Source organism: Portunus trituberculatus, chromosome 33 (genome assembly GCF_017591435.1).
Source record: "Portunus trituberculatus isolate SZX2019 chromosome 33, ASM1759143v1, whole genome shotgun sequence".
Classification (NCBI taxonomy): Eukaryota; Metazoa; Arthropoda; class Malacostraca; order Decapoda; family Portunidae; genus Portunus; species Portunus trituberculatus.
The window spans coordinates 9,112,975-9,133,263 of record NC_059287.1 but is presented as its reverse complement, the minus strand read 5'-3'; the positions used below and the strand labels follow the sequence as shown (position 1 = coordinate 9,133,263).

At 42.2% G+C, this 20,289-nt stretch overlaps 1 protein-coding gene across 1 annotated transcript in view; it reads left to right on the top strand.

Moving 5' to 3' along the window:
• The first annotated feature begins 1,176 nt into the window (after positions 1 to 1,176).
• LOC123512460 (mitochondrial inner membrane protease subunit 1-like) overlaps positions 1,177 to 20,289 on the top strand; it is a 58,703-nt gene continuing 39,590 nt past the window's right edge. Inside the window, exon 1 of the mRNA XM_045268885.1 lies at positions 1,177 to 1,443. The gene's annotated coding sequence lies outside the window, so the exon portion shown is untranslated. The remainder of the gene's footprint in view (positions 1,444 to 20,289) is intronic.

Here is a 20,289-nt window from a genome sequence, read left to right as displayed (position 1 = left end):
GGATGGAACGAAAGACTACTCTGGAATGGTATAGAGTATAGAGTATAGAGATAGATTAAAGGAATTAAACATGTTTTCATTTGAGAGGAGATGTATAAGAGGGGATATGATAGAGTTATTTAAAATGTTCTCAGATACAAACTACATAGATGTGAGATCTTTCTTTACCTTAGAGGAGGGAAATAGGACTAGAAATCATGGCAGGAAGATTAGAAAGCAAGGCTGCAGGTTAGATATAAGAAAATATTTCTTTAGTCATAGAGTGGTAGACTTCTGGAATGCATTGCCAGAGACGGTTGTAAATAGCACTAGTTTGACAATGTTTAAAACAGATTAGATAAGCACTTAAATTCATTAGATTTATAATTATGTATAGCACTGCATGATAGTTTTTATAAGAAATTTACTATAGTTAAATAAGACATGATCCCCATGTATGGGGACCACAAATTGTAGAGGATTTCGCTGCAGGACTTAGCCCTGTTAATGGGCCAAATATTTAGAATTAGTATATAATGTATTGTGTACTTGTAAGTGTATCTTTAAGTACTGATGACGAGGTCGCTGTGCGACTGATACAGGATAACCTAGATGGGCCCTGGTGGCCCTTTGTTATCCTATTATTTATGTTATGTTATATGTTATGTTAATGGTACAAGGTGAAAGAGGCCCCGATGTATGAGAGGTGGTACGATGGAAGTCTGGGTGGTGATCTTCTCTTCAAAGCTAGGGCACAGTGTATGGATGTGAATGCAAGGAGTTACAGGTGGTCTGAGTCCCGCAGCAAAGTGTGCCAGATGTGTGACTCGGGAGAGGACGAGACGGTGGAGCATGTGATGCTGGAGTGCGTGAAGTATGCCAGAGACAGGTATGAGATGATGCAAGTGGTGTTGACTGAATTAGGGTATTATAGGAACGAAAGAGTGGAAAAGACGGGGAGGGAGTGGATGGTGGTGCTGCTGGGACTGAGTAGAGAAACGAATGAAAGGATGATTGAGGCGGTGAAGGAGTTTCTGGAGAGAATGTGGCGTGCCAGATGTAGCAAAGGACCCTGTTTCCTTTTTTCTTCTTTTTTTTTTTTCTGTGTGCCTTTTTTTGTCGTCTACAGGAGCTGCCGATCCATAGGCCCGGCTCAGGAGTGATGCCGAGTCGCCTGTACTATCAAGATCAAGATCAAGATCTGGTGGTTCTGCACCAGCTGAGCGAGATAAATAACAATAACAACAACAAGTCACACAGGCTTTGAAGACTCTAAACCTCACCAGGACCTTTCTACACAAAACAAATCAACTCTACCACATACAGCCTGAACACCTCACCACCACATACCGGACCTTTGGGGCACTAGAGGCTGTGACACACAGCCTGCACGGCCCCAATAAACCCCCAAGAAGACCAAAGTCACAAGGAAAGAGATTAAGTCGCCGGAGAGAAGCAGTGAAGGTGAGGAACCAAGGTGTTTAAGACAGTAACTTGATGAACTAAGTGATAATAGATATGTAATGAATGTATTGGCAGGCAGGAAAAGAAGGTACCTATTTTTTTTTCTTATACTATTGACCTATCGCATCAAGAAGATAAAAACTGGATTGGCATTGGCAAAGAAAATTGGTTATTTATGATTGATTCGATGGCAGGTTTAAAGAGTAAATTATAACGCGCTACTATATAAGACGGATGTCAGACAAGAAATACGCTTATCCTCAAAATATGTTAACTGAAGAAAAAAAGGTAAAACTGCAAGGTTGGACCTCCCCCTTTTCCTCCATCCCACCCCCCAACCCTCCCCAACAAGCTTGGGGGCCTGTGGGGAATCGGGGTTTTTTTGGGGGGAGACACAAAAGAGCGATAAATGGACTTTGAAAATCTAGGGAAATTTCCCTAGATTAAAAAAAATTTGGGGTAAAATTAAAGTTTCAAGCAATACGCCAGAATAATTATATACCTAACCGGGGGGCTGCGCCCCCCCTGAACTCTCCCTGTTAACCAGGGGGGACTGCGCCCTCCTGGACCCCCTAAGGTTACTAACTTAACCTAATGTTACCTAACCTACCCTACCCTACCCTAACCGAGGGGGCTGCACCCCCATGGACACCCCCTAAGGTTACTAACCTAACCTAAGCTTATTAACCTAACCTAATGGTACCTAACCTAACCTAACCTAACCTAACCTAACCTAACCTACCCTACCCTACCCTACCCTACCCTACCCTACCCTACCCTAACTGGGGGGGCTGCACCCCCATGGACCCCCCCTAAGGTTACTAACCTGACCTAAGCTTATTAACCTAACCTAACCTAACTGGGGGGGCTGTGCCCCCACTGGACACCCCCCCCTGCTAACCAGGGGAGACTGCACCCCCCTGGACCCTCCCTAAAATTATTAACCTAACCTAATGTTACCTTACCTAACCTAACTGGGGGGCTGCACCCCCATGGAACCCCCCCTAAGGTTACTAACCTAACCTAACCTAACTTATATCCTTGGCTAGTAACCTAGCCACGCAATAACAGTAAAGTACCTAGGGAAATTTCCCTAGATTCAAAAAATGCATTTATCGCTCCTTTATACCTCCTCCTCCCAAAAACTCCCGATATGATGTTGATAATATGATAAGACATTCATCAATGTGACTTACGTTTATGGTTGATGTGGAGATATTAGAAAATACGTAATAAATAACAAACTTACCAAATTAGGAAGACTGTGCAGCAGCAACTGTCTCCTGAGAACGGATAGGGTCATAAGGGCTATACAGGGAAGCTGCCTCAAGGAGAAATGCGTGGAAGCGTTTATTCTCTTCCTTGTAGGCCATTACAAACATGGACCTTGCCAGGTAACCAGCAAAATGTTTCTTCCTGCATCCGTATAGGGGCACTTAAGCCTTTGCTTCCTTTCACAGCCATTCGATGGTGTTTGTGTGTGTGTTTTTGTCAAGAGGATCGACAAAGTTAACTGAGTGGTTAATTGTCAGGTGCCGGAATCCTTCGTCCTCGAGATAGCTGTATGCCTTCCAGCAGTCCGATATAATGATGGTACCGGGCAAAATACGGTCTTTGATTATGTGGAGGAGTGTGTCTCTGTCCCTCTTTTCAACGGGAACCATGAAACACTGTCAGGTCTGCCGACACACTCCCCCGACAACCACTGACCCTCAACGAGACGACCGATGTTATATTTTCTTTTTCCAAACTTGGATTCGTCTATTTCTACAATTTTGCCTTCACCGCCTATCTTACCCTCCCTCTTAATGCACCACTAAATAAGTACTTCTCTTGCAAAACTTGCCCAATCACAGATGGAATGGTCAGTGAGGCTCAGTTCGTTTCAGACAAATTTGTACGTTAAGCACTCACGAACATATACGTTAACCCCTTCCTTACCGCAGCCACCCCCCGATATAAACAAAGCGTTCCCCTCCTATACCGCAGCCCCTGCCCGTAGCGCACGTGCCTCACGGCCAGATCTACACATTATATTTCTTTCTAACTCAGTGTTATGTACTTTTTTCTAAACATATTTTTGTCATTTTATTAATAAAAGAAAATGTAAACATAATCATAAATTGTGCACTAATCATAAATTCAGCACCACACACTCTGCACCTGGTGAGGGTGGCCCTGAGGCAGTCATAACTAGGCTGCTCCCCCTTACTTGCCGAGAGGGTTTCAACACTGCTGTCACTATCACTCTCTCCTATTTCTTTTTCAGGATCATAGTCTGAATCATATTCATCTGGAGAGTCTTCCAGTATATCCTCACTATCTGTCTCATAATTATGATAATCTTCATCGCTGCTACACGAAGCAGACACCATTATCTCTAACTAGAGGCAATAGAACAGTTTCACCATGGCCGATACTAGAGAACTGATGTTCTTGGGGGGACTGTGGGAATAATATATGTCAAAGAATAGTGATTGGCTTTATAGTTTATGCATGAAAAATTAACTCCGATATTGATTGGCTAGTGGGGGGGGGGGATGGTTTTGTTACGCTGGGGTGGCTAAAAATAACGCCTCCAGTGTTTGTTTGTTTATAGTGAACCACGTGGAGTATGAAAAAGGCAAAATCCGCACTCAGGCCACGGTTATACACGGAAATGTATTGGTGTGGTACGCACGTACCACGGCAACATCTTGCGGTACCACGAGGTCGCTTTTGCGCGTGGTACGCACGTACCACAAAACAGTCTTGCGGTAAGGAAGGTGTTAACGAACAATAAAATTGTTTCCAAATCCAAATTAGATTTTTCAAAAAAAGTATTTTTATAAATCCTCACTTGCCACTAACACTTGCTTTTCTTTTTGTGACCTTTTGCCACCTGTTTCTAGCACTGCCAAAGCTTTGTATCAAGAGATAGAACAGCCTTGTTCTCACACTTGTCACAAAGTCTTTCCTCTAGAATTAGTTTGTGGCGAACGCACAACTCAAAGAGATCTTTTAGTTTTCCACAATACTTTCTAACATAGTCAAATAATCCCTAGTCGCATTCAGCACACCTATCTCGCCATGGCACAACTAGAGTATATCAGCAGGCCACCCTTGCCAGCCGTGACTGAGAGAGATCACACGTATTGTATGGTGATTGGCAGATGTATTATCACGTGAATTGACGACGTCACGCTCCACCTGCGTGCGCCATACACTTACCAACACACGAACACACGCACTAATTTGTGTAGCTTCACTTGGAAGGGATGATTGTGGACTTAGTTTCTGGAGGCAGTGCGCTATTAATTTAATTACTATGGCCTTACAAAAGCCTTCCCCACATTGAAAACATCACAGACATATTCTATAGTAAGTACTCTATCACGTTGCAATGTGTTTTTAATGAATAGAGAGGAGGTCCAACCCTGCAGATATACGAAAAAAGGTAATCATTATCTAGCGGGCGTTGTTGGTGTTAATATGGTGTTTGATGAGAAGTGTGGTTTGGTAAATTTGTCAATTACAGACCTTGAATAAACTTTCATGGCTAGTCAGCTTGCTTTCTGCCTGACTATGTGCCACTTATCCATAAATGTGAGTAATGGAAGTTTATCTTCTTGGTGATTTGTTGGGGCCCTGTAGGCTGTAAGACCTCTTAGTGCCCCAAAGGTGCAGTATGCAGCAGTTTTATTTTCAAATTATTTGTGGTGGAGCTGATTTGTCTTGTGTAAGAAGGTCCTGGTGAGGTTGAGGGTCTTGAAGGCCAGGTTGGGATTGGTAGAGCTACCCAGATGGTCATTCACTGTAGGCCTGTGTGGATGGAGAGTGGTTATTGAGTGGAGGAAGGCCACATGGTGTGAGTGGTGATGGGGCAGTGCTGCAGCAGGTGGTCAGGGGTGTCAGGCTGTGTAGGGCACCAGGGGCAGTGGGAAGAATCAGACATGCACAGCTTGTGTTAGTGGGCATTGAGGTGGGTGTGGCCAATTCTCAGTCTGGTGACTGCTATGCCCATGGCCCGGTTTGGGGAGTAGGTCCATCAGTGGTGTCTTGTGTCCTGTCTAATTTGTCCCAGTGAGGTGTACTGTAAAACGTCAGTCAGCACAGTGTCCCAATGTCACCTGGAGGCTGTCTTTAGGTCAGTTAGGAAGTCAGTCTGGTCAGTGGAAAAGTCAGTAGAGGAGGGATAGGTGTGTGCCTCTGCTGTTGCCCCGTCGGCCATGGTGTTTCCCATGACACCGACATAGGAGGGCACCCACTGAAGGTGGATGGTGTGTCTCAGGGAGGTCAGATGGAGGATGAGATGATGTATGATGAGGGTGAAGTTGTGGTAAAAGTTTTGGCAGTGGGATTTTATTATTTGGAGGGCAGAGAGTGAATCTGAAAAGAGGGCTATAGAGCAAGAAGCAGCAAGGGTGGTGGCATATTGAAGGCCCTCTTTGGTGGCAGACAGTTCTGCTGTGGTGATGGAGGCAGTAGCTGGCAACCCCCAGGCAGTGGCAATGGACCTGGAGGGGATGTAGATGGCTGCACTGACAGATGGGAGTTCAGGGAGGCAGAAGCCATGGGTGTAGGAAGTTTATCTTGTTTGTAATTAAGATAATGTATTCTCAAATTTTCTGATCTGATTCACTTTATTCAGTCTAATAAGTAACAAGGCATAGTTTAAATTTTTCTGCCAGCATGTTTCCACTGTTCTGTATGTGCTAGAGAAAACTAGGCAGTGTGTTTTCCACTATAACCAGGGTACATGAGGTCTGCTAACCTTTTCAGTCAATGTTAATCGCTACCACCTATTTTCATATAAAAGTAACATATCTTGTCAATGAATTCATTATTATGCCAGGCTGTCAAATGATTGAGGATAAACATGTCCAGTCTCAACAAATAAGGAAATGTGTGGGTAGCATGTTAACCCTCCATAAAACGCCCTTGGAGGGTAGTACGCCAACCAGGGTAGAGCATTACTAGGCTATGGTAAAACTAAATTGTACTGACCCACAGGGTGAGACCAATAATCCATGCCACTTTGCCATATCTCTCATTATTTCAAGGGAAATGGAATAACAGTTCTCTGTTTAAGTTAATGCATGATTTTGTATAAAAAAGTGGGAGGGGACACATGAGACATGAAGATCTCTGCAGGTGATTATGTTATATAAGTAAATTAAATAGAGTAAAGGTGCCGGTTATAAAAGTGAAAATGCAACTAGTAATGTACATAATATTTACTGCTATGTCCTCTTGAGATCATAATGCATAAGATGAGACAGCATTTTGCTTCAGTTATTATGGAGAGAGTTTTTTTCATTGGTCTTGCTGTACAACACACAGTAAGATGGGGAAGTGTCAGTGTGTACTTCTGTTCTGGCATCCTGATGAAAAGTGAAAAATAGAAAGCTAGTTTGCAATTTTTTTTTTTTTCTTCTTTTTTTGATAGGTAAGAGGTATTACTAGCTACTTAATGAGAACAATTTTGATAGCTTGTGAGTAAAAAAGAACTTAAGGTACCTAGCACGATAACCCAACATCCCCTAGCATGTAAACCCTAGTAGGCGCACAGCCGTCCCAACCTTCCTTCACTTACAATACTCCATGCAGAGAAACTGCAGTGATAGAGGGTAGTGCAATACCCACCATCATAGTAGATACAATTTTACACACTGGTGAAACTTTTGTTGTTGTATTTGAATCAGGAGGTTTTGTAGCTGATATTGTCTGCTTAGGGTAGTGCAAACTACTGCCTCTACTCTATGTTTTTTAGTTTTTTTTGTCAATAAAATATTCTATGGTAATAAAGTATGGTACATTGTTGTTCCTACTTACTACAGAGTGTCAGTCCCCTGCACAGCATGTTGGTGGAAGAGGCATATCTCTGAGCTCAGGAGTCCTATCTGGCCTCCCTTAGTCCTTTGCCTATGAAGTATTCACATCACCCTTGAACATATTCCTTTTGGGAGTATGTGCAATCCCCATGAGTAGCAGTTTCTTTTGTTTCAATGTTTGAAGCAGGACTGTAGGTGGTTGGACACAATTACCATTAGAGTTTTAAAAGTAAATATTCGCCTGATATAGTGGTGAAACAGGTGAGTAGAGATAAAAAGAGTTAAAACAGACAAATGTTGATGTTGAAATCCTTGAGGTTGGTTTTCAGTCTGTGAGAATTGTTTTATTTGTTCTGCTGTAGATAAAACTTCATTTACAGTCCAGTATCTAGTGACTCAAGGCAACATTGGGCCAGGCTTAGTAATAGTTTAGGGGGGGTCAATTTATCTGCAAAGGTCAACATATAGTACAACATTTTGGGGTCAAGTTATAGAGGTCGACTTAAGTGCCAAATCGACTTACAAGCCACAATGTACTGTACGCTGCTGGTCAGAGCGGAAGGCGCGAAAGGGACAACAACTTCGACGCTGACCAAATTTCATTTATCCCTTCTTAGCTCCTAAATATACGGCGGGATTTGCTGTACGTCGCTATCTGACAACTCTGCAGCTCTAGTTGTCAAAGTAGATGATATGTTTCCTTAGTCAACGTTCGTCTGTGGTTCGTGTGATTGCATTTGAATTTTCTTTCACCCTCCCTCACGGGCCCTTTTTGTGGATGCGTGAGCTTACCATTGTGCCCTGTTACTACCTGTTATGGGACCTAGGAAACTAATTAATAAGGCCCAAATCTCAGTCATTTGTGCCTCAATGAGGGAGAATAAGTCAAATCAAGAAACTGCCGCGAACACTGGCAAAGGTCTCAGAATTTTTCAACATTGGAAGAAGCGCTTCGCCACCATCTTACAAGCCTGAAGGGCGTAAGTGCAGTGTGAGCCAGAGAAATCTGAACATTATTTGAAGACAGCTTTAGGCCAACTCTCCCATACACAGCAAGGAACTTTGGGCTAGGAACCCTCTGTGCTGGGTGGGGTGAGTGAAAGGATTGTGCGGAGATATGTGAAAGGCGACATGGGATAACGGAGTTGCCGCGCAGTTTCAAAACCTTGCTTCAGTCGTGTTTACCTTAACAGTAGGCAAGCAGTTTCTGTTTCAGCACAAAGATTGGGACTTAGGTAAGTGTCGTAGGGTACGTTGGTCAGATGAGGCAAGTTTTCAGATTACAGACAACCAGAGAAACCGTGTGTACCGCAGACCCTGTAGGAACCATCACGATCAACGCTACACAACACACACATTTAAATTCAAATTCTTTGATGGTGTGGGGCTGTTTTTCTTGCTATAATCTTAAAAAATTCGTGTTTTTGCCTAAGAATGTTCGTGCGAACCAAAATAACTACTTTGAGCTAGATGATATGTTTCCTTAGTCAACGTTCGTCTGTGGTTCGTGTGATTGCATTTGAATTTTCTTTCACCCTCCCTCACGGGCCCTTTTTGTGGATGCGTGAGCTTACCATTGTGCCCTGTTACTACCTGTTATGGGACCTAGGAAACTAATTAATAAGGCCCAAATCTCAGTCATTTGTGCCTCAATGAGGGAGAATAAGTCAAATCAAGAAACTGCCGCGAACACTGGCAAAGGTCTCAGAATTTTTCAACATTGGAAGAAGCGCTTCGCCACCATCTTACAAGCCTGAAGGGCGTAAGTGCAGTGTGAGCCAGAGAAATCTGAACATTATTTGAAGACAGCTTTAGGCCAACTCTCCCATACACAGCAAGGAACTTTGGGCTAGGAACCCTCTGTGCTGGGTGGGGTGAGTGAAAGGATTGTGTGGAGATATGTGAAAGGCGACATGGGATAACGGAGTTGCCGCGCAGTTTCAAAACCTTGCTTCAGTCGTGTTTACCTTAACAGTAGGCAAGCAGTTTCTGTTTCAGCACAAAGATTGGGACTTAGGTAAGTGTCGTAGGGTACGTTGGTCAGATGAGGCAAGTTTTCAGATTACAGACAACCAGAGAAACCGTGTGTACCGCAGACCCTGTAGGAACCATCACGATCAACGCTACACAACACACACATTTAAATTCAAATTCTTTGATGGTGTGGGGTTGTTTTTCTTGCTATAATCTTAAAAAATTCGTGTTTTTGCCTAAGAATGTTCGTGCGAACCAAAATAACTACTTTGAGCTAATTCTAGATGAGTTAGATGAGTGTTTGGAAAAGTGCAATGCTGATACCTTCCTGCAAGATGGTGCACTGTGCCATACGGCAAAGTTAATTGTTGACTGGTTTGATTTTTGCAATGTCAGGCTTTTAAAACCTTGGCCTGCAAGTTCCCCAGACCTTAACCTTATGAAAAATCCCTGGGCGTACATAAAACTGAAGCTAAAGGAGAGAGATGCCTCCTCCCTCTCACGCCTCCAAGCCGCTATTCAGGACATATGGGACAATATTGACGCTCAGTATCTCCACCACCTGGGTGATTCACATCCCAGGAGACTCAAAAGGTCAAGAAGGCACAAGGGCACCATATCAATCACTAGTTTAGGTGAATACCCTTATTAAAACATATTTTCTGTGTCATTAATCTCCTTCATAAGGTGTCACAGGTACCGCACCTTCCGCTCTGACCAGCAGTGTACAGTTTGATTAGTTTAAGTGTTAGGTTAACTTAGCTTAGTTTTGCTTGGGTTAATCAAGGAAACTGATATAGAAGAAATTTTTCATTTTCAAAAAAGTCTAAAGTGGCAAAATCCACATTTTGTAAAACAAAAGAGCCATTTGCATTATCCAGACTTTTTTATAACCTGAACTGGTGCCTACACTATTTAATCAGGAAAAATGAGGGTTGAGTATATTTGTTATTTGTAGATACTTTTTTACTTAGCTAAAATTCGTAAAAAACTTGGAGTGCTCTTGTTGAGGTGGCTGGAAGAGATTAATTGTATTTCAATGCATTTCAGTCGGAAAAATAGTTTTGAGATACAAGCGCTGTCATGGAACGAATTGATCTTGTATTTGAGGTACCACTATATATATATATATATATATATATATATATATATATATATATATATATATATATATATATATATATATATATATATACATACATACATACATACAGTAATACTCCCCTTAACAAACGTTCCTTTAACGAATTCCTGGTTTAACGTACTATATAAAGTTAGACCAAAAAGTCTGCATAACGTACAACCACATCCGTTTTAGCGAATTTTCTGGGTTTGAATTTGCCGGGTGAGGGACCAAACGCGGTAGTTTCACTGTGATTGGCTGGCTCCCCGCCCCTGTCTGTAGCGCTCCTGGAGGCTGGAGCTGGATCCAAGATGCTTTAACGTCAGAGCAACCTCTTGCAGCGAAATGACATCCATGAACGCTTGGAGGGATGGAGACAAGGTTGCTATCAGGTTGCTCTGAGGTTGCTGGGAACACCACCTCTGGAGGTGGTGTTTTTGTCTTATATATGCATTTTTGTTGACAAAACAACATTTCTATTAGCTTTTTACAAACCTTGACCCCAAGAAAGGATTGTTTTGTAATGCATAAAGTGAAATCTTACATGAAATACCAAAAAATAAAGCAGAGATGAGATGAGCCACAGACGAAGCAGGAGACTCACGGCCATTCGGCCGCTTCTTCTTCTTGTGACCTTTTTGCTTGCGTGTTACTTTCATCATAATGTTTATGTTTCCACTCCTCTATTGCCTCCTATAATGGATATCATATCTTAGTATTCATATATGCTCATGCCATGAGGATAACCTTGATTCCATGGCACTGAGTGATAGTGAATTACTAATGAAATACCACGGTATTTCATTAATAATTCACTATCACTCAGTGCCACGGAGTCGAGGTTATATATATATATATATATATATATATATATATATATATATATATATATATATATATATATATTTTTTTTTTTTTTTTTTTCTTTAATTCATGTGGTATGTTGGGGACCAGCCCAGGACGCATCCCCTATTTCCATTATTTCCTATGGGAAAATTACGTCCACTTAACGAATTTTCGTTTTGACACCCCTATCCTGTTCGTTATGGAGTATTACTGTATATATTTATGTATATATATATATATATATATATATATATATATATATATATATATATATATATATATATATATATATATATATATATATATATATATATATATATACACACACACACACACACACACGAAAGAGGAATCAGACTTCACAGGGTTTCAAGGAATAATGGAGAAGAGCACTTATGTGAAGAAAATTCTGGAGTTAGAAGGTAAAATTGAAAAACTGTTTGAAAAGTATGAGGGCCTGGAAACGAGTTATGACAATGTAAAGAGAGACTGTGCCGATATGAAGAAGGAAAATGCAGCACTGAAAGAGGAAGTTAAGCTAATTAAAGTGAATTGCGAAAAATGTGGAGAATCTCTAGGAAAAGTGATGGAGAAGCAGGCTGAATGGAAAAAAGTCAGGAAGTGGAAAGAAAGGAGGTAAATTACAAAGTTGCAAGTCTGGAAAAGGAAATCAAAGAGTCAGGGAGAAAACTTTGGGCCTTGCTGAAATTATAGATCAACAGATCATAGAAGAGAAGATAGCTGAGAAAGTGGTGAAGGTTATTAAGTCAAATGAGACATTGGTGAGGGAAACTGTAGACAAAAAGAGATGTGTGGTGATATTTGGTGTGGAGGAGGATAAGACACCGAGTAAAATGGAGAGAGAGAAAACATAAAAAGGTGATAAATAATATCATTAATGTGGTGCAAGAGGAGGAAAAGACCTAGTACAAGAAATAGAGGACTTCCATAGAATTGGAAAGTTCACAAGAGAAGGTATGAGGCCAATAAGAATCAAACTTAAGTCACAAAAGGATGTAGATGAATTGGTGGAGAAGTCATGGAGGCTAGCCCAGCAGGAAACAACAAGGAAGATTTGGTTGAGAAGAGATCTCGGTGAAAAGGAAAGAGAAATGTTAAATGAGTTGAGAAAGGAGGCTTTGAAAAAAATGAAGAGAGGACAGAAGAAGAGAAGAAAGAGTTTTTCTGGAGAATCTTGGATATGAGACTGAGGAAGTGGTTCATAACCCAGAAAAGTACAGCAAGAAAGGACTAAAGAAACTTACATATGAGCGAAATGTAATGTATTCCAACATAAATGGAGTGATATCGGGGATTTTAGAACTCAACGATTACTTGAGGGACAAGAACCCAGATATTGTGGGTCTTACTGAAACAAAACTGAGAGAGGGAGAAGACCTGATGAAGGTTGGAGAAGGGAAATATAACGTTTGGAAAAGAAATAGAGTAGGTAAGATGGGAGGAGGAGTGATGTTGCTGGTTAAAAAAGATATAAAGGTGGATCAAGTGAAAAAGGTATGGGAAAGGCAGAAGTGCTAAAGATCAGAGCAGAAACTAATGAAGGAAAAAGAGGCACTACATAGTGGTGTACGTACCACCTAAGACAAATGCATGGTCAGTACAGGAATATGAAGAAATGATAAGTGATACAGGAACATGTCTGGAAGAAATGTTGGGTGGCTGTGAACGAACTATAATGATGGGAGATTTTAATTGTAAAGAGGTGTGTTGGGAGGACTGGTCAATGGAAGGATCAGAGACAACATGGGGAAATACACTATTGACACTGGCAATGGAAAATGTGTTAACTCAGTGGGTCAAAGAAGATACTAGGTTTGGAGGAGAGGGAGCATCGTCAAGACTGGACTTGGTCTTTAGTACAGAGCCAATGGTCATTGAGGAGATGAGGGTGGAGTGCCCTTTAGCAAAGAGTGATCATGCAGTTTTGGAGTTCAAGGTGATAGACGAAGAGAAATCTAGAAGAAATGAAGAATATAAAGTGGGAAGATGGAATTATGCCAAGACAGATTTTGGAAACCTAAAGAAATTCTTTCAAGAGACAAATTGGATGAAATTCAAGAGTGCTAAGGAGCAAATGAAAAGTGGAAGGAATTTATAAAAATATACAAAGAAGGTGAGAAAAATTTGTACCAATAAGACAACATAGAGAAGTTGGAAAGCAGGACTGGTTTAACGATAGATGTGAAAAGGCTAGAACAAGAAAAGAGGATGCATGGAAGAGGTGGAGAAGGAAAAGACGGATTAAGCAGTGGGAAAGTTACAAAAGAGCAAGAAATGAATATGTGTTGATTAGAAGAGAAGAAAGAAAGAAACAAGAAAAGGATATAATTGATAAATGTAAAGACCAACCAAGGCTTTTTTACAGACATGTGAACAACAACATCAAAAATAGAGAAAGTATTGAAAGTTTAGAAGTAAATGGAGTATACAGTGAAGATCCCAGGGAAATGGCAGAGGCTATGAATGGATGCTTTCGGAAGGTATTCACAAAGGAGACTGCTTTTGACAAACCACTGGTAATGGAACAGAAAGGGATTATGAAGGAGTTTCAAGTAACGGTGGAGGAGATCAAGAACATGATGGGGAGTTTAGAAGTGAGAAAAGCTGTGGGACCTGATGGGGTATCAGGATGGATTTTAAGAGAATGCAGGGAGCAATTGGCAGAAAAAGTTTGTGAAGTAATTGATGCCTCATTAAGGGAAGGCGTAGTGCCCCAAGACTGGAAAAGAGCTAACATTGTCCCAATCTATAAATCAGGTAACAAGAGAGACCCATTGAACTATAGACCAGTGTCACTTACAAGTGTGGTAGCTAAGATGTGTGAGAGGGTGGTGAAGACTAGATGGACAGACTTCTTGGAGAAAAATGACATACTTTGTGAGTGTCAATTTGGTTTTAGGAAAGGGCGTTCATGCACGACAAACCTGATATGTTACTATTCGAGGGTGATAGATGTAATACAGGAAAGAGATGGTTGGGCTGATGGAATATATCTGGATTTAAAAAAGGCCTTTGATAAGGTACCACACCAGAGACTGATCTGGAAACTTGAAATGGTAGGAGGAGTGCATGGCAGTTTACTAAAATGGATGGAAGACTTTTGGTAGGAAGAGAAATGAGAACAATAATTAAGGACAGACCATCAGAATGGGGATTGGTGGAGAGTGGAGTTCCACAGGGATCAGTGTTGGCACCAGTAATGTTCGCAGTCTACATAAATGACATGGTGGATGGGGTGTCCAGTTATGTGAGCCTATTTGCAGACGATGCAAAATTGTTACGAAAAGTGAGATGTGACAAAGATTGCGAACTACTCCAGGAAGACTTGGACAGAATATGGAAATGGAGCTGTACATGGCAAATGGAGTTCAACACGACAAAATGCAAGAAAATAGAGTTTGGCAAGAGTGAAAGAAGAATCAGGAGTATGTACAAGATAGGAAATGAAGACATAAAACCAGTCATGAAGAAAAAGACCTTGGGGTGACAATTACCAATGACCTATCGCCAGAGAGACATATAAACAAAATAATTGGAGAAGTATTGAACTTATTGAGGAACATAAGAGTGGCGTTCAGATATCTAGATGAAGAAATGATGAAGAAAATAATTACTGCAATGATAAGACCGAGGCTTGAATATGCAACAATACAGTGGGCTCGAACTTAAAGAAACACATAAGGAAACTAGAGAAAGTACAGAGGGCTGCAACGAAAATGGTGCCTGACTTAAGAGATTTGACTTATGAAGACAGACTGAAAAGAATGCAACTTCCAACCCTGGAAAACAGAAGAGAAAGGGGAGACCTGATAGCAATATACAGAGTGATGATTGGCATGGAAAAATGGATAGGGAAGATCTGTGTATGTGGAATGGAAGAATGTCGAGAGGGCATGGGAAAAACTAAAATGGCCACTTATAGGAGAGATGTGAAAAATATAGCTTCCTCATAGAAGGGTGGAAGCATGGAATAGTTTAGACGTGGAAGTGGTCAACGCAAGGAATATTCATGATTTTAAGAAAAAGCTGGACATTAATAGATATGGAGACGGGACAACACGAGCATAGCTCTTTTCCCGTATGTTACAATTAGGTAAATACAATTAGGTAAATACACACACACACACACACACACACAATATATATATATATATATATATATATATATATATATATATATATATATATATATATATATATACACGTATGTCCTATAGCGGAATCCCATAGCGTGTAGGAATCGCCAAACCGATGTATCTGGGGTTCCCTCTGGGGTGATGCTGGCAATCATCAGCTCCTCTGTCAAGGAAGCAATTGTCATGACTTCTTTGGCGGCGAACTTTGAGTGAACTTTGCAACGAATGGCCGCTACAGCAAAACTGTCGAATACGGCCGGAGCTCTGGGAGATGTTGCAGGCGGTGTTGGTGGTAGCAGGTTCCCGGGTGGTAGTGCCTCGGCCGTCTCTGCCTTGGAGTTGGTGATGCGATGCCGCTTTTCCACCATCCTCACTGCGCGGACGCTCATGCCGACCGCATAGGCAACCCTGTCATATGGCCTGCTTGGTGATAGGACAATATTGCAACATTAGTGATATGTCTATAACCTTTGCTGAAGTATTATTTGGGATGGAGACAGAATTCACTTTAATTAATTACCACTTTAACAATAAAACTTTGGTATGTTTAGATAGGTAATGCATGTCTATTGATATGGAGCCCATCACTTATCAAATTAGTATTGGGAATGAATGGGTTGCAGTAATATAGCTATCAACGACACGCACCTGTGCAAACTGAACCTCAGCCTATTATCTCTCTGTTCCTTGGTAAACACGGATAAAAGAGCTGCATGACAATGCCATTCCTGCAGTCACGAGGACAATGATGTAACTTAAATGCCATACTTGGAGCCAACGTCCTGTAGGTTGCGGGTTTTACTGTAGAGTGCAGTCAGAAACCCGTTTTATCAAACCATGTAACTTTGCAACACCTCAAACTGCTCAGCCCCATTAAACCACTTGTTTGCCAACATTCTCGTTTGTTACCAACCTTCACGTTATCGTAACCAAGGCTTTATTTCCACATTATTTCACTCTAAATAAATGACAAGTCTATGTTGGTATACCACATTTTTTATATACTTCAGGAAAACAATGTGCACCATAGGTTATGAATCCATGAGAGAGTGAGAGGGAGAGAGAGAGAAAGAAAGAGAGAGAGAGAGAGAGAGAGAGAGAGAGAGAGAGAGATTGGGGATAGGGTGTGGGAGGAAGGGAATAACGAGTGATAGAGAGGAGGGATCATACAGGGGGAGAGAGGTGGGTGGGGCTAGGGTGTTACGTAGTAGTGACTGTCCGAATGCCTTCTCCGGATATCGGAAATTTCTCAATTGTCAAGAGTATGTAGCTTACTCTACACTTCTGGTAATGCACTGTGCAGTTAAAACTTAGTGCTTGGTGTGAAATATACTGTGGCAAAGTATAATAGTGATCCAACACTTCGTTACCGAGACAATTGAGAAAATCGAGGTAACACAGCTGTTGAAAAGCATAGTAGTTCAAAACAATAACAGCATCAGCAGCAGCTCATCTTCACTCGCTCAACATGCCACCAAAACGCCCTGCAATGTCGCCTAGCATTGCTAAGAAGACCAGGAAGTCTCTTACTCTTGAAGTGAAGCTGGATATTATTCACAGACATGAGAGGTGAGAAAACTAATAGCATTGCTTGCCACCATGGCTTGACTCCATCTACTGTCTCTACTATTTTCAAGTCAGCAGACTCTATTAAGAAGGCTGGTGAGACCATATCTTCCTTGCAAGCTAAAAGAACCACCTGAACTTGTGACTGCAATGGATAAAATGGAAAGCCTTGTGGAAATGTGGTACATAAGTTTTGTATGTGGTACAATGATGCGCCCTTTGTTTACTTTCCACAGGTTGCCAGCTAATGTCTTTCCTGTTTCATTTTCCCTCCCTTCATAAATTTAAGATCATCAACATTATAAAGTTACATACATACATTAGTGTACATTACTTAAATTAAACTGCCTAAATGTTTGACTTCATAATTTTTACTTTCATTAAACCTTTCACTGTATTATGATGCACTCTCGCTTTGCTTACTCTCAGTGGAAGTTCAAGTCAGGGGTTAAACTTGTTATAACTGGATTGCTTAAAGAAAATTTGCTTAACGAACGGTATTGTAGGTATGTAACCCATTCGGTAAGCAGGGGTTGCCTGTACTTGAGGTGCCCTTTTTCTTGTTTTCTTTGAGAAGACACCCAGCTTGTTTTCTACTCCCAGGTGCCACCCATCAGGCTGATTCCCTCATTCGCCTCTTTGCTGTCACAGGGCTTACAGATAATCTTTGGTTCATCTCTTTTAGTGAGGGCTCTGATTTTTCCATTGCCAGAAAGGGTCAGTCAGTTTCTGTTGGTGGTGCAAAGTTTTCTAGAGGACAGAGCCCCTACAGTTTCTCTGTGGAGCTCACTCCTGGGTCATCTGGCTTTCCTGGAGAGGCTGGTCTTGGGCGGGCGGGCATGCTCTAGGTCCCTTCAATGGTGCCTGAAGAAACACTGGAAGGCAGTGTTGGATCCACCCTGGTGACGGGTTCCTCCTTTACAGCTGTGTCTAGCGGACCTCTCCTGGTGCATGGTTTCTGGTCATCTGCTTAGGGGAGCTTCCTTGCAATGATGCCTCCAGAACAGTCTGTTTTCCGACATGTCTCCTCACGGTTGGGGTGCTCATCTGGAGGACTCTCTTGTCTTGGGGGTGTGGTCTCCACAGGAGCAGAGGTTTCACATCAACCACCTGGAGATGATGGCTGTTTTCCAGACTTTGCAGTCATTTCAGCAGGAATTGTTGGGCACAGTGGTGTCTCTCATGTTAGACAATTCGACAGTGGTGGCCTGTTTACGAAACTCGGGGCACTTGGTCCGAGTCTCTGCCGGTTCTGGCAGGGGACGTTCTCCAGTGGTGTGAGGACAACTCGGTCTCTCTTTGCTCCAGGTACATACTGGGATGGTGTAATGCAGTGACAGACGTCCACAGTCGCAAGTGTGTGGGGTCAGAGTGGACCGTACATCCAGTAGTGTGCAAGCAGGTGTTCCAGGTGTGGGGTGTGCTGCAGGTGGATCTGTTTGCAACACCCGTAAATCACCAGTTACCTCTGTATGTGTCTCCCCTGCCTGACCTGGGGGCTTGGAAAGAGGATGCGTTTGCTTTTCCATGGGTGGGCTTGGATCTGTACGCCTTTCCTCCCTTTTCTCTGATTCGTCGGGTGTTTGTTCAAATCAGAGAGTCCGCTTGTGTTTGTGTGACTCTGATTGCTCTGCAGTGGTATCAGGTAGACTCATTTCCTCTGCTTCTGAGTCTGCTAGTGGACCATCCTCGAGGGCCTCTTTGCTTCACCAGCCTCATCGCCACCTCTTTCACAAGTCTTCAGGGGCACTTAACCTTCACGCGTGGAGACTCTCCAGTCTTCTTCTGAAAGAGAGGCTTTTTGCGGAAGGCTGCTAGATTTATGGCCAGTCCAGTCAGACAGTCCTCTCCCAGTGTCTATCAGGCAAAGTGGACTGTCTTCTGTGGTTGGTGTGAGTCAAGAGGTTGTCATCCTCTCTCAGCCTCTGTAATGGTCTTAGTGGCCTTTTTTTTTATTTTCTTTGGGACACAACATTTATCCTTGCTGTCCATTAGGGGCTATCATTCAGCTTTGGCCCCCATTTTCTGCCAAACTGGCTTGGATATCTCACAGGATTGGGATCTGTCAGCTCTGCTATGGAGATTTGCCAAGTTGGCTCCTCCATGTTCACCATGCATTCTTGTGTGGGATTTGTCCTTAGTTTTACATTCTTTAATGAAGCCCCCTTATGAACCTCTTCATTTGTCGTCATTGAGGGACATTGCACTAAAGTCTTATTTCCTTTTGGCTTTAGCATCTTTTTTTTTTTTTTTTTTTTTTTTTTTACGTAGGGAAGAGGGCCAGCCAAGGGCAAAAAAAAGAAAGTTAGAAAAAAGCCCACTTGAGCGCTGGCTCTCCAAAGAGTACAAAAAGTACCAAAACCGTCAGCCAGAATTAGGGGAGCAAATGCCTCGATACCTCCCTCTTAAAAGAAGACAAGTTGTAGGAATTTGGAAATACAGATGCAGGTAGGGAGTTCCAGAGTTTACCAGTGAAAGGGATGAATGATTGAGCGTACTGGTTAATTCTTGCATTAGAGAGTTGGACAGAATAGGGATGAGAGGAAGAAGAAAGCCTTGTGCAGCATGGCCGCAGGAGAAGGGGAGGCATGCAGTTAGCAAGATCAGTAGAACAGTTACCATGAAAATAGCGATAAAATATAGAAAGGGATGCAACATTTTGGCGGTGAGAAAGAGACTGAAGACAGTTAGTCAGAGGAGGGGAGTTGATGAGACGAAGAGCTTTCGATTCCACCCTATCAAGCAAAGCTGTGTGACTGGAACCCCTCCAAACATGCGAAGAGTACTCCATACAGGGACAGATAAGGCCCTTATACAGAGTAAGCAGTTGAAGGGGCGAGAAAAACTGGCGGAGACGCCTCAGAACACCTAATTTCATAGAAGCTGTTTTAGCAAGAGATGAGATGTGAAGTTTCCAGTTAAGATTATGAGTAAAGGACAGACCGAGGATATTCATTGTGGAAGAGGGAGACAGATGAGTGTCATTGAAGAAGAGGGATAGTTGTCTGGAAGGTTGTGTCGAGTTGATAGATGCTCGGCAAGTTAGCGAACTGCATGGGCTTTCAGCGGAACTTCATCACGTTCATTCATTGGTCTTCTATGACTTTTTCTCTAGCCCCTGATTTTCTAGTGAAGACTCAACTTCCAGGTAATGAATCTCAGTTCGGCTTCACCATTCCTGCTCTTTGTAAGAGCAGGAATGGCAACTCGGAAGAGGACAGGCTTTTATTCCCAGTCAGAACCATCAGAGAGTACCTTCGTAGGACCAGAGATTGTTGTCCTAGATGCTCCCGCCTTTTTGTGATGGTTACTGAGCCTCGGCATGTGGTGCACCCTCATACTATTTCTCACTGGATATGTCAGGTTA